Source organism: Podarcis melisellensis (assembly GCF_964234715.1).
Source record: "Podarcis melisellensis genome assembly, chromosome: Z".
Classification (NCBI taxonomy): domain Eukaryota; kingdom Metazoa; phylum Chordata; class Lepidosauria; order Squamata; family Lacertidae; genus Podarcis; species Podarcis melisellensis.
The window spans coordinates 6,285,833-6,299,903 of record NC_138547.1 but is presented as its reverse complement, the minus strand read 5'-3'; the positions used below and the strand labels follow the sequence as shown (position 1 = coordinate 6,299,903).

Here is a 14,071-nt window from a genome sequence, read left to right as displayed (position 1 = left end):
GAGTGTTTTTTAGGCCTTTCCTCAAGGGTTATTTTGTTTCCTCTGATGCCCCCTTTCTCCACTTTTGGGGCTTTGGTATTTTTTTCCTTAGGGGGTTCTCATTTTGGGGGGTTAGGTATGCCTATCCCCTTTATGGCCAGGTCTCCACTATCTTTCTTCCCACGGGTGGGCGGGCTTTTTTGGAAACCCTCAGGGATAGGTTTCAGGGTTCTTTTCTGTCTAAGGCATTCACCCAAGTCTGAAAGAAAAGAAATGGAGGTACAATCATTATTTTCAATACAACTAGTTTGTCCATAATGGAGAGTCTTCATTTATTCCAATGTATTATATCCATATTTAGAGCTTTCCAACCTCTACTATAATTAAACCGATACAACTTCTTTGTTCAAATTTTGGGTAATTTGCATCCCCAGATATCTAAAACTTTTCCTAGATATTGGAATCTTCAACATTGCTGTAGAAACCTGTTGTATATGAATGGGGTGGTGTATGAAAAAGCATTACCTCTGCTTTCTTAAAGGTTTCTTGCAATCCTGAGACCCTAGAGAACTGTTCCAACTCTGTACATAGTACTTTGCCTGCTGTGATAGGGTCAGAGGTGCATAAAATTATATCCTCTGCAAAGAGGCCTGGATTTTGTTCACCTCTGTTTGCAACCACTCCTGTACAAGGAGATCCCAGGGTGGTTTGGGGTTCTACCTGCTGGAGGACCAGAAGCATTTCCTTGTTTGTGGCTGATAGCATAGGGACAGGGCTCCCAATCTGGACAGTGGGGATCCTCTGTTCCTGTGGAATGGGGGCTAATGTTCCACAATGGTAGAGGCCCACCCTGGCTAAAGATTTAGGCCCTGGCTAAATCTTACACCTGCTAAGCTCACCTATTTCTATAATTCGACGACCAAGATCGTCATTCATCTAAAGAGCAATTGCTATTCCAGGCTCACATGAGAGCAGAATCTAATCAAACTGCTTTTGGTTCTGAATCAATGTAGATCATTTATGGATATTTACGTATTTATCTACTGCTTTTCCTCCCAAACTGATATTTTGTGTTGTTGCTCCCTAGAAACTCTTGGTTCGTAAGCTGCTTTGGACACGTGCAATGTACATTGTTGTACAAAATGCAATGTAGATGGACAGTAGTACTGCAAATAAATATGTAATTTTGAAGAAGCCTCAGACTTTATTGGCACATCTAGTGAAAGATATATTCAAGACTAAGTCCCACTGAAGGCCATTGAATGGGCCTTAGTCATGGCTTCTCTAAGCCCCATGGGGGGGGGTACTGGGACCTTGACTAACTGGGGTGGCTTTTTAAGGGAATCTGCCTTTCTCCATTTTCTCTTGCTGTCTATCACAGCATCCACTTGCATGTATGTTACCATCTCTAAGTTGTACAAAGATTTCATCCATCCCCAGCTATAAATCCTTAACTTCTCAGCTGGCTCCTCTGTCTGCTTCATGGGACAATGAAGCAGAACAGGTGAACATCTAGATGGCACAATTTCCTACCTGCCATGTTGATAGGAATGCTGACACAAAAACCACAATTATCTAATATGATAGCACTCCTCACACTGCTTACTGAACGATGTCCGGTAAGAAGTGGGCAACGGAATAGCGATGATGCAAAGTTGTTTCTTGCTGTCTCTACGGTAACCCTGCAGAATGTGAGGAAGGGGTGAGGAGAATATCAGAATCAGATGATGTCATCATGGAAGGTGGAAGAGCAGCCCAGGGGTGAGAAAAGGGTGATCAGTTCACCCTGGTTGACCATTATCTACACAATGGGTTTAAAAGAAGATCAGACAAATGTTGTTATCCTGGATGCCAAAAGAATATGAAGAAGTTAGAAGTAACTTATGACTCCGTGGCCCTCCTAAAATCACATGAGCTGTTTTGGTCACAAAACCATTTGAGCATTTCAACTCTCGTCCTCTGCGGGAAGGAGTATTCCACATTTGGAATACTGTACAGTGCACAGTCCTGGCCTCTCTACATCAAAACAGGTCTTTGAGATCTGGAAAAGGTGGAGAAAAGAAAAACCAAAATGATCAAGGGGTTGGTTGAGGTCCCTTATTAGGAAAGGTTGGGGCCTTTAAGTTTAGAAGGAAGGAGGCAGTCTTTCAGGTATTTGTTACATTCTGAGTCACAATGACCCTTGGTCACCTCTGTTGCCCTTCCTCTGGGCAAACCCACTATAAGAACATCAGAAGAGTCTGCTGGATCAGGCCAATGGGTTTAAAAGAAGATCAGACAAATTCATGGAGGAGAAGGCTGGCAAAAGCTGCTAGCCATAATGAGTATTCTTTGCTTCTAAGGCCAAAAGTGGTAAATGCTTCTTAATTCCTGAAATCTGTGGTTTTATCACTTGAGTAGCGTGCTGGGTGGGGAGAAAGAGGTCCCAGTTTCCCATGATGCTCTGCAATTTTTGGTGAGATAGATGATAGATAGATAGATAGATAGATAGATAGATAGATAGATAGAGATAGATCAATAGATTGATAGATCAATATAGATGATAGATGATAGATTGATGATAGATAGATCGAAAGATAGAGGTATATTCATATACCACCAACTCCTAAAATATCTACATGGTGATCAGAATATAAGCAAGTGCAAAATAATCACTAAAATGTTTGCCTGCTCAAAAGTAATTTAAACAGCTACACTTGGCATACAAAGGTCTGCAAGAGAGGCTAGACAACCCCATGACTATGAGACCCTTCAAACCTAAAGCAGCTCAGGCACACTGTCAGGTGCCAGCTGAGAGGTTTGATGAGCTTCTTAGGAGATTTGATGTAGGTCTGAGCCACATGGCAAACCCTTCTGATAATAGCAAGGTAGGCAAAAGGAAAAACAAAATAGCAGGATATGGATAAGCTTCAAAGGCTCTAGTAAAGCTAGCTTTACTTCCCAAAGAGGTAGCACTACCTAGCAGATCTACAGCAAGTTATCCACTTCCAGGACACCAGTACCTAGCTCTTCTCAGTTCTGCACAATTTCCTCTTGAGTCCTTCTCCTCTACCTGTTTTAAAAAGTAAAACTACATTATTATTTTTTACAGATATGCTTCAGGAGAGACTTTTGTGAAGGTGCTAGTATGCTAAGGATTTCCTTCTGCATGCACTGAGTGACACCCTCTTCTCATACTAACTATTGAACAATATTGAGCACAATAGAGTTCAAAGGTAACCTTGGAGGTCATCTAGTCAAACTCAGAGCAAGAGGTTTCCAGCTACAGCATCTCTGACTGTCCAAGGATGGCTAATCTGTGGCTTTCTATATGCTGTTGGATTACAACTTCCATAATCCCATGGTAGCTAGGACTGATGGGAACTGGAGTCTAGGGACATCTGGAGGCACATAGCTTAGCTTCCCTGGAGTATGTAGTGCAGTTGAATCACATAAATTAGAAAATAACATTATAGAAAACGGTAATAATCTTGGTGAGCAAAATACATGGTGTGGCACCTACAGCATTATACTACACAGCATTAGCCTTCATATGAGTAAAACTAAACTGGAGATAAAAATGATAGCTTCCAAACAGCTACTCATCTTTACGTTACCTGCACCCCTCTCCATGTCTATTGTACAAGAATGCAGAATGTATCATATCCTAAGAAGAAATCACAAGGTCTGCAAGAGAGGCTACACACTGGGCTGCCTTCCCCTCCTATAGAAGGAGTCCCTTTCTCACCTTCTGGCTGGCTGGCTGGCTCCCTCCCTGACCTAGCTGTGCTCTGGTGTCCAGGCAGAGAGGTGGATGCTGGTCAGCAGAACAGGCTCTGTGACCTCAGTGAGTAGCTAAGGGAGGCATTGTGAGCTCCTCATTCAGGGGCTGTTTAAAAGGCCAGGCAGACACCCTACAAGCTAGCCATGGTGCAGCTATGTATATGTTATATGAGATATGCTATATGAAATGTGTCATATGATATAAGAGATTGTTAATAATGGTAAAGAAGAAGAAAAGAAGAGGCTCCTCATGAGACTGAAGGAATATCGCTCGGCTGTGAGTATGAAGGCCGCTCCCCGCAAGGCCCTTTCCACCTGGCCTAGGAGGCTGGGCCCACACTCACCAGCCCTACTATGTTAAATATGTATTCTGTAGTTGACCACCTTTGTAATGCTTTATTTTGAAATCTTTAAGATCATATTTTATTTTTCTGTTATGTTGCTTTGACTGTATACTCTATATTTGACTTTCTTCAGATTGTTTTATTTATGTTTTATTGATTTAATATGCTGTAAACCGCTTTGAGATTTTTCCTAAAAATATAAAGCTGTATGGAAACAGAAAAGCTGCCAACGACATTAATTCTTATCAGAGCTTGTTTGCCTTCCTGACTTACGCTTAGGATAGTAATAGTGGGGAAACTAGGCTGTTGATCAGGCTGCACATTATTACTGTGCACAAAATTTGATTATTTAGAGGGACTTTGGCATTGAATGAGTTGGGTTCAGACAGCCACTCATTGTTATAGGTTGTGCTGGGGGGCACAGAGCAGTCTGTGTCTTCCAGTGGATGGGACATCAGGCATGTTGGATGAAACCCCATGAAAAAGCCAAGACCTACTTCTGTTCATCAACTGCATCTTCCAGAAGAAGCTTGGCCTAACTTCCTCCCTCCCTTTGCTCCTGCATGATACCTCTCCCACCCAGATTGCGCTTACCACTCAACAGCTATTGAAAGCAGGGAGCAATCCTGTAGGGTGTGGTTGTGGTTCTGCTCCTGAAGGAAAGCCACACACACACAAAAAAATCCCTCCAATCAACAGTTGTTGAGCAGAGAGAGTGTTCTAGAGGGAAGCAACCCCCAGTCTCAGTTGCAGAGGAAAGAGATGCAAGATCTTCTCCCATCACTTCTCAACTATATGCTCAATTAGAGTTCTGAACCTCTAATTGCATATTAGCCCTGCACAGCGTGTTCTCCATAGCAGAGAGCACGTGTTGCGGTTGGGGAAACAGGCCACCCTGCAGTGACTAGGCAAATTTTGATGAGGAACCCAAGCCTTAAATGGTTAACATTGGGTTGCTGGGGATTTTTGATTGTTGCCAATTTGGAGGAGGGGTCAGAGTCTTTAAATACAGGGGCCAGACGTGAGACGTCCTCTTGGCCATTTTTGCACTGGATCACCCGCCCTCCCTCCCTTTTTTAGGGTGGTTTTTTCATGTTCACTTGACCTTGCTATGCCTGTCATGGGGTCGTTCGCCTTGGTGCGGGGGCCTGGTAGGAATTTTGCCATCTGGCTGATTGGCTGGTGCCATTTGGTTTTTGCCTACTGCATAGCAAATCGTCACAGCTTGTAAGGTTGGCGGTTAGGCATTGGTTAAATTGGTGCTTGGAGGGGTAAGTGCCTATCCCTCCAAATGATGCGAAGGGAATTCCGTTAAAGGAATCCAGGGGCTTGCCATTCATTTCGTCCTTGTCCCCGGAGTCGGACATGGGCCGTGCAAGCCCCACCGGAACATGAGGGTGAGAAGTGTTGGACTGTTGCCTGGCCTCATTTTCTCACCCATACTTGTTTCCCCACACTGGCTTCTGTTGGTGTCCGGTATGCCAGCTCTGTCCCTGAGGGCATGGACAGATAGTCATAACCAATGCCTAAGCAACCACTCACATTTTTGTATCTGAATAAAGTTGTGGCCAAAATTATGCCAAAAACCTTAAACAAAAAATCATGTGTGAAGTGTGAATTTTTTGGTGGGTGGCATTGTGGGACTCAACACGCAACTGACTTTTTTCAGGACTGGATCTGGGGCAGAGGGTGTCCTCAGGTCAACTCAGAGTAAGTCAACCTGATGTCCACCTCTGATTGGAGCCATGTGGGACATCGTATGTGTTTTGGGGTGGGTGGGTGTGCTGTCATGGTGCAAGCATGGACACAAGATGAAGCTTGGTCTCACAAGTTTTCTTCATTCACATTGATTTGCAGATACCTTAAACCTATACCCAACTTGCACCCATTCTCTTCTTTTGCATTGCCAAAGGTAGATAAACACTTGAGTTTGAACCCAAATAAGTCATATTCAGAATCTATTTATTTTAACAGGTCTCCTCTACAATTTAGTTGGATAACAATTCTTACTTATACTCATGACTCTCCAGTCAGGGAGTCCTACCGTCATCAAGGCTGGAAAAAGCTCCAAAGAGTGGGAAAGTCTCTCTGCTATCCAGGATATGGAAGTATTCTCTGCAACTGACCATTCTATTGACTACTTTTGGAGCTCTTCCAGATCTTTGCCTTCAGGCAGACCTGTCTGTTGCCTCTGTTCCCTCCCACTCCCTGTTCTGAGGCCAGGCTGTTCCAGACTGAACAAGGAATGACACTTGCACCCAAGAGGCTCCTTTTTACAGTCCTAATACAAAATGGCTTCTCCTGGCTTCTCCACTCATTTTCAAGTTCCTGAAAACACTTTTAAACAAAGAACAAAACACTTGCCAAGGGAAATCAATGAAGAATGCTCTAGACACAATTTCTAAAACAATAACCTTTTGCAGAGAACTTGAAAACACCAAAGCAAGAGGAAATGACAGCAAAAAAGAGAAAGAAAATGGCTGTGAAATCCAAAGATGTTGTTGTTGTTTATCATAGACCATGTCAAAGAGAATTAGTGCAGTGTGTGGTAGGGTCATTTAGAGGGCAGCTCACCCAGTGAATGCCAAGAGCATGTCTGCTCTTCCAACCACTTAAGGCAAGGCAATGACGGATAATTCCATTAAGGGAAGCCAAGACCCTGTTTGTGGAAGGCAAACAGCACTTAGCTGGTTTACATGTTCTGCATCTTTCCAATCTAGGAAGGAGGAAAAGACGGTCCAGAGAGCTTTTATCAGAACTGCTGGGACTGATTCATCCAAATCGTTCTGAAATAGCAGAGTCATCAGAAGATGGCACCTCCCATAAATGTTCTCATTGTAAAATGCTTCTTCTGGAAGGGTCTCCATGTTCCTAAATACATATAAGTTTCCATGATTTAGTAATTTAAGCACATTAAGAGCAAGTGTGGTGTAGTGGTTCAGAGCGGTAGTCTTGTAATCTGGTGAACTGGGTTTGCTTTCCTGCTCCTCCACATGCAGCTGCTGGGTGACCTTGGGCTAGTCACTCTTCTTTGAAGTCTCTCAGCCTCACTCACCTCACAGCAAGGGAAAAGGAGATTGTTAGCTGCTTTGAGATTCCTTAGGGTAGTAATAAAGTGGGCTATCAAATCCAAATCTGCTGGATTAGACCAATGGTTGATCTAGTTGCCTTATGCCCAGACCATTGGTCCATCTAGCTCTGAATTCTATACTCTGACTGTTCAGTGGCAGTCCAGGATTTCATAGATAATTCTTTTCTGCCTATACCTGGAGATGTTTGGTTGTGGGGGTTTGGTTGTATTGGAGACCTTCTGCATTTAAAACAGATGCCCTACTACTGAGCTATGGCCACTTTCCCCAAATGACCAAACAGTGGACAAACAGATATCCATGAGAAACTCCCAATCCCCCAACTCTCACATGAGGGAAAGAGCACTCTCCTATTTTTCCCAGCACGTGGTATTTAATACCATCCTGCCCTTGTTTCTGAAAGCTGTACAGAACCATCATGACTAAGAGAAATTGATAGATACATTCTCAATCAATTATTTCCTATTCCCTTTTTAAAGCCATCTAAGCTGATGGCCACCATCACATATTGTGGCAACAAGTTCCATAAATAAAAGTGAAATTCTACGCATGTTTGCTCAAAAATAAGCCCCACTGAGTACAATGGGACTTACCCTGCCTCCCCCCCCCCACATCAATATGTACAGAATTGCAACCTTGCAAGGTGTGAATAAAAGTTTATTTTAGTCTTTCCTGGGTCTCATGCCAATCCTTGTATGAAAACTAAGATTCAAAGGTGGGGATGTTCTCTCCTTGAGATGTCTGTTACCAGAGCATTTTGCTATTCTTTTTATTGATTTTGTACTTTCCCTGCAAGAGGCCTCAATTGTATTGGCATTCTGCCAACCTTTAAGATGCTCTCATTTACACCAACATTCCCTTAACCTCTCAGCTTGAGTATCCTTTTTAATTGCTGTGCTGTTTTAATAGGATTCTTTTAGTATGTATTTTAATTATGTATAGAGAGAGAGAGAGAACAAAGCGCTTTTATGTTTTGTAAGCTACTTAGAAGCATGGGAATTCCATTCCTGGCCCTTTCATGTGTTGGCAGAGTGCACATAAGCCCACTCAACTCCACTTTGCCATGCCCTTGTTCCACCATGCCCCCAATCCACCTTCGCTGCTCTCTTCCAGCTCCAAAGGGACCTGCATGTCAGTGGTCATTCATCAACTGGAGACTTGCAAAACGGTATCTGCCTGTATTACAATACAAGTGATACTAAATGATAATGATGTCTCCGTTTTCTTATATCAGCGACTTCATCTTGGCTGTGAGTCATGGAAGACCTGCTCGCTGCCTTTTTTCACCTGGCCTGGGAGGGTGGGGCCCTGACTGACTCCACCTACAAAAGCTGAGACTTCTGAAAAGACTTGTGGGCTGGGGTACTGTATGTGGAGGGATGTTGTGGGGGGGGTTGTTGCTGTTATTGATATTAATTTTTGTATCTATTTTTATATCTTATGATTTGTGTATTAATTGTTTGGTTCTGCTGTGTATTTTTTGATGTGTTTTATTGTTTACAGCTACTTTTGTTATGTTTGCAATTACAGTGGTACCTCGGGTTAAGAACATAATTCGTTCCAGAGGTCCGTTCTTAACCTGAAATGGTTCTTAACCTGAAGCGTGCTTTCACTAATGGGGCCTTCTGTTGCCGCAGGAGCACAATTTCTGTTCTTATTCTGGGGCAAAGTTCTTAACCTGGAGCAACCACTTCCTGGTTAACGGAGTTTGTAACCCGAAGCGTCTGTAACCCAAGGTACCACTGTATGTAAAATCTTTTCATGCTATAAGCTGCCTTGAGCATGGATTTAACTATGGAAAGGCAGCATACAAATAAAATAATGGTGGTGGTGATGGAATTCAAACTTGGATAAATGGGTTCCCACATAGTCTTCCATCCTCATGCTGTCCAGATACAGTGCTGCTTAGACTGTGGTGAGAAGTTGTGGAGTCTGTGGGTGGCATCTGCAGCACTTCTTACTTGAGACTTATGTGAGTGCATTTCAATCCATTTTGTTCACGCTAGTGTGCAAATTGACATTGCCTGCTGGGAGATCTATTGCTTAGGGTCTAATGACTTAGCAGTTCACAGCAATGTCTGCCACTCCCTCCCCTCCCCCAGCTGAACTGGATCATCTAGCTGGGCTGGTGGAATAAAAGCTGGGCTACTTTGGGGCAGCTGCATCACCAGTTAGGATGCCACCAAAGGGGTTCACACCTTGGAGGGAGAGCAAGGACAAGGACCAGCTCCTTAACATCATCTGTTATGGTGTCAGCCTTGTCCTAATTATTTCAATTTGTTTAAAACTGATTTTAATTGGTGGGGTTTTTATTTTTGTTGCTGTGTAAGAGAAATAAAATATGTATCCGGGAGGAGAGGAGTGGGAGAGGGAGGGAGACAATTGCAGTGAGGGGGTATAGTGTGGGAGATGGGGCAGGCCAGATAAGTGGGTCCTGATCCAGTAGTTGAAGACCAGTAGTCTACAGGGAAAGGGGACTGCTATCTCAGCAAGAGCCTAGGAGAAAGTGAGAGAATTATGTCCACACTGCCAGGTTAGCCCCTCCCTTTCCAGATCGGAGATCCTTTAAACCAGGTGTCAGCAAACTTTTTTTGCAGGGGGCCAGTCCATTGTCCCTCAGACCTTGTGGGTGGCTGGACTATTCTTTTTTTTGGGGGGGAGGGATCTCCCCCACTGACTCTCCCCCCCTTCTACACAGCACCGGATGAGCCCCGGTGGCTGCTTACCTGTGCCTTGCGAGTGGTAGGGGCCGGCGGTGACAGCAGCGGAGGGACAATGAGCAGTGCAAAAGGGCTGGTTCCAGAGAGGGGCTGCTTAAAATGGTGCTCAGCCAACCACGACTGAACAAAGCCCAGCCCCCTTTTTCCACTAGGCAGGGCAGGGAGAATCCAGGAGGAGGGAGGGAGGAGTCGCTGCCGCAGTGTGTGTGACGGAGGGGGGGAAATGGTGCAGCCCAAACGATCAGAATCCCCATGCCAATCCATGCAGCGATTCCTGGACCTTCCACGGGCCGGGTCCAGAAGGCAATTGGGCCGGATTTGGCCCCCGGGCATTAGTTTGTCGACCCATGCTTCAAACCCTTTCATTTATTCTGATTGATAACACTAGTTATAACATTATCTATATTACACCAGTTGGTCTTTAAAGTCCTCCATTTAATCTGATTTACAGTGTATGTATGTGTGCAGGTGCATGTGACCACACACACACACACACACACACACACACACACATTGTACCCTGAAAAACTATAGATGAAAGTCAATGCTGGGGCCCTCAAGTGCCTTTGCAAAGTGAAATCTGAAATCTCTATTCCTTTCGGCTTTATTCTTATGTCTTGCTGGGGATCGAGAGGGAATTGTGAATGTGTTACTCTTTGTATCACTTCCCGGGAGCTCATTTTGGGTATTAAGAAACAGCCTCTTGCAAATGCATTTGAATGGGAAGCTATCAACAGAGGGTGTTTGTGTTGGGGGGGGGGGAGAAAGAAAGATTTTCCATTTTAAAATTGCAATCCTTCAGGGGGCGTTATTACTCTCCAAACTCCTGCTAATGTCTGCTGGAATTAGGCATTCTTACCAAGGTCACCAGCCCCCTTCTGTTTTTATAGGCAGGATTGCTTCATTGCCTCAGTGTTCCTGAAACCGAAATCTGGATTCTGTCAGCATTTCTTGCAAATGATGTTTTTGCTTCTCATTGGTGAGATCAGCTGGCAAGTGCTAACTGTTTATCGAGGCTCTTTAGAAACTGATTTACAATGATACAAATTCAAATAATATGCAAAAGTAAAATTAAAAAGTGTATCAATTAACATACAAAAGTAGAAGTGTGTCTTTCACTCCATTGAACGTCTCCGCAGAGGATTCATTAGCCTATGGAAGGGGGTGGGGGCAGAAACAGCATTAAGCAGGCAGAGCGAACAGCCTCTTTAGCAGGAGGGGGCAGTGGGGATGAAAACAAAGGTAGAATTCCTATTGGAGGTCCAAAACACAAACAAGGTTTATCGCATAGAAAGGTTGTTTTGAACACAGTGGGGGAATGCAAAAGACTTCTAAATGCTCTTTCGGAAAACTAATTTAGGCTTTGGGAAGACGTGGTGGGTATAAATGCTGGCTAAAGCAGGTGAGAAATCTGAAATGCCACGACTGCAGCGATTTTTCGTAAATCACTGCAACCCGTAACTTGCTTGAGACATGTGGTGAGTGCATTTCAATCCATGTTGTTCAAGCTGGTGTGCAAGTAGGCAGTCTCTGCTGGGGGTTCTATTGCTTGGAGCAATTGACAGCAACTATTGCCAGCCCACCACCCAGAAATGGAACATTTAGCTGGGCTGGTGGCATAAAATCTGAGGTGCTGCGAGGGTGTGCAAACCACAAGTCAGGTTGCCACCAAACGTGATGAGACTAAAGTGGCTCACCCCTTTGGAGGGGGCATTTTCAAGGGAGAGATGGTGGGCACGGACCACATCCTTAACATCATCTGCTATGGGGTTGGCCCTGCCATAATTGTTTTTAATTGTTTTAAATTTGTGTGAGGTTCTTATCTGGGAAGGAGGGGATATGGGTCATGGAGGAGAGGTGCTTGGGAGAGCAGGGGTCACAACTGCAGTAGGGGGAGGTTTGGTGGGGGAATACATGGCACAGGCAGTTAGTGGCTGTGCAACATGCCAGCCCCCTCCCCTACAGCCTGAGGAATTGTGGCTGTCCTGTTAACTTAGAAGAGGTTACTTCTGTGGCAAAGGAGTGTATGGAAGGAAGCCTCTCCCTTCCCCTTCCTGGTGCCCAAGTTCAACACAACAGCCCTTCCGTGCTGCAAGTGGGTCTTACTCTCTAACAACTGGGGACAAATGGATTGGATGTATGCAGGTATATTGACTCTGGACCAGCTGAGAGATGAAGAAAATGGATTTGTTTCGTTAAAAGGGAAATATCATTTATCAGAGGTGGCCCACTGGCAATATTTGCAGTGGCAACATTTGTTAATAACCCTCTTTGGACCAGCAGGTTTTAAAGCATCTAAGACAGCAGATATGGTAGAACAATTGGTTAAATCCTTTGAGACAAAAATGTCAGTGACTATTTTTTATAGATATTCGTTATCAATAAATCAATTTGATATGCAGACTTTGAGAAATGAATGGAACAAATAATCAGAGGTTCCTATATTACATAGACAATGGGAGAGAATTTGAGCTTCTGTAGCAAAGTTGTAAATGGATTTTAAACAGCGTCTTATACAACAAAAATAATATTTAGAATTTATTGGACTCTATTACATTTGTATAGAAAGGGCCTATCTACAAAAACATACTCACTCACTGGATCGTCTCCTTGTTGTGGTGAGTGGGCTTGCATGTTCCTATGACCCTTGTGAGTGAAGCCATCAGGAATCTCATACTCCCAGCAGGGTCATCCAAGGTGGTAAGGTCAAAGGGGAGGAGCTAGACAAAGAATGATCCAAGAAGTCCCCAGCAGCAGAACAGGCAGATGATAACAAGCAGTATGTTACAGCGGCTGGGAAGGCGGATGAATGCTGCAGCAAATAAGAATCTACTGGTCGTCGTGACTACTCATGCCATCGGAACAGAGCCTTACTGCGAAGACTGTGCGTTGCTCAGCATGCACTGATCTACACACATAAAACAAATTCACGCACAGGCGTCTTCCAAAAACCCATTCCAAACCCCCAAAGTCCCATGGCAATTGGCAATTGGCAAATGGTCACAGGGGAAGGATCATGAACTCCAGAAGCCCCTAGTCATGAACCAGCACATGAGCGGTGGATACAGATTCTGTCATTCTGACTCAAGGAATGAGGCAGTTGAGCAGCTCGGCGGATGTATCCATGACTGAGCAACCCTTTTTAGGATCCACTCTGTGTGAGGTTTGGAGTTTACAGGGTTAACATCTCTGTGTGTCCTGCATCTGGGGAGGAGCTTCCTACATCCCGGAAGCTGAGTTCTTCCTCTGTGAAGTTACTTTCACTTTTCTGCAGAGAGAGGCAGAGAGACATCATGTCTGCTGTTTCTGATGGAGTGTTTGTTGTTTTATCTGTCTGATGTAAATAAAGCTGTCTAGTTTAGAAGAACTACACTGCGTGGACTCTCTCTTCACTCACACGTCAAGCACTCGCTGTGCCCGCTCTGCTATAAGTCCGGGAATTCTGTTGTTGTGGAAACATACCAGACCCGTCACTCTGCTCACCCCGAAAAGGGGAAGGGGCTAGAAAAGGTGCCCTAAACATAGTCTGCCTTCCTTTTTTCCTGACTGGATTACAATGTCCAGTGGGGTCACCACCTAGCAGTCATAAAAGACCATTGAACTTTAGAACATGGAATACACAGACTTTGTCGGATAACACAGATAATGAGTGTCATGAACGCAGAACTGCCATCATTGCAAGAGAGCTGCGACGTTTTAACATCAATATTGCAGCGCTTCAAGAGACTCGAAGAGCAGGTGAGGGACAACTGAAGGAAGAAAAAGGAGGCTACACATTCTTCTGGAAAGGTCTATCGTCATACCTCAGGTTGAATGTGCTTCAGGTTGAGTGCTTTCGGGTTGCGCTCCGTGGCAACCCGGAAGTAACATAGCACGTTACTTCCAGGTTTTGCGATTTGCGCATGCCCAGACACTCAAAATGGCGTCACATGCATGCGTGGAAGCGGCAAAACACGACCCGCGCACATGCACCATCATGTCTTACGTTCTGTTCAGGATGCTCCAGAATGGATCCCATTTGCATCCCGAGGTACCACTGTATCTGAACAAGAACATTGAATACATGGGGTAGGCTTTGCTATCAAAAATGATTTTGTGAAGCTCCTGTCAGAAGTCCCTACTGGCGACTCTCAACCAGTCGAATAAAGCTCACCAAAAACCAACAGGCTTCTATTAT

The 14,071-nt window shown here is 44.4% G+C and overlaps 1 long non-coding RNA gene across 1 annotated transcript; it reads right to left on the bottom strand.

Moving 5' to 3' along the window:
* Positions 1 to 103: 103 nt before the first annotated feature.
* LOC309361603 lies at positions 104 to 1,590 on the bottom strand. Its single transcript, XR_014164553.1, has 2 exons — positions 1,513 to 1,590; positions 104 to 238 (listed from the first exon to the last, which is right to left on the bottom strand). It is a non-coding gene; the product is annotated as an uncharacterized lncRNA (long non-coding RNA).
* Between the last annotated feature and the right edge of the window lie 12,481 nt (positions 1,591 to 14,071).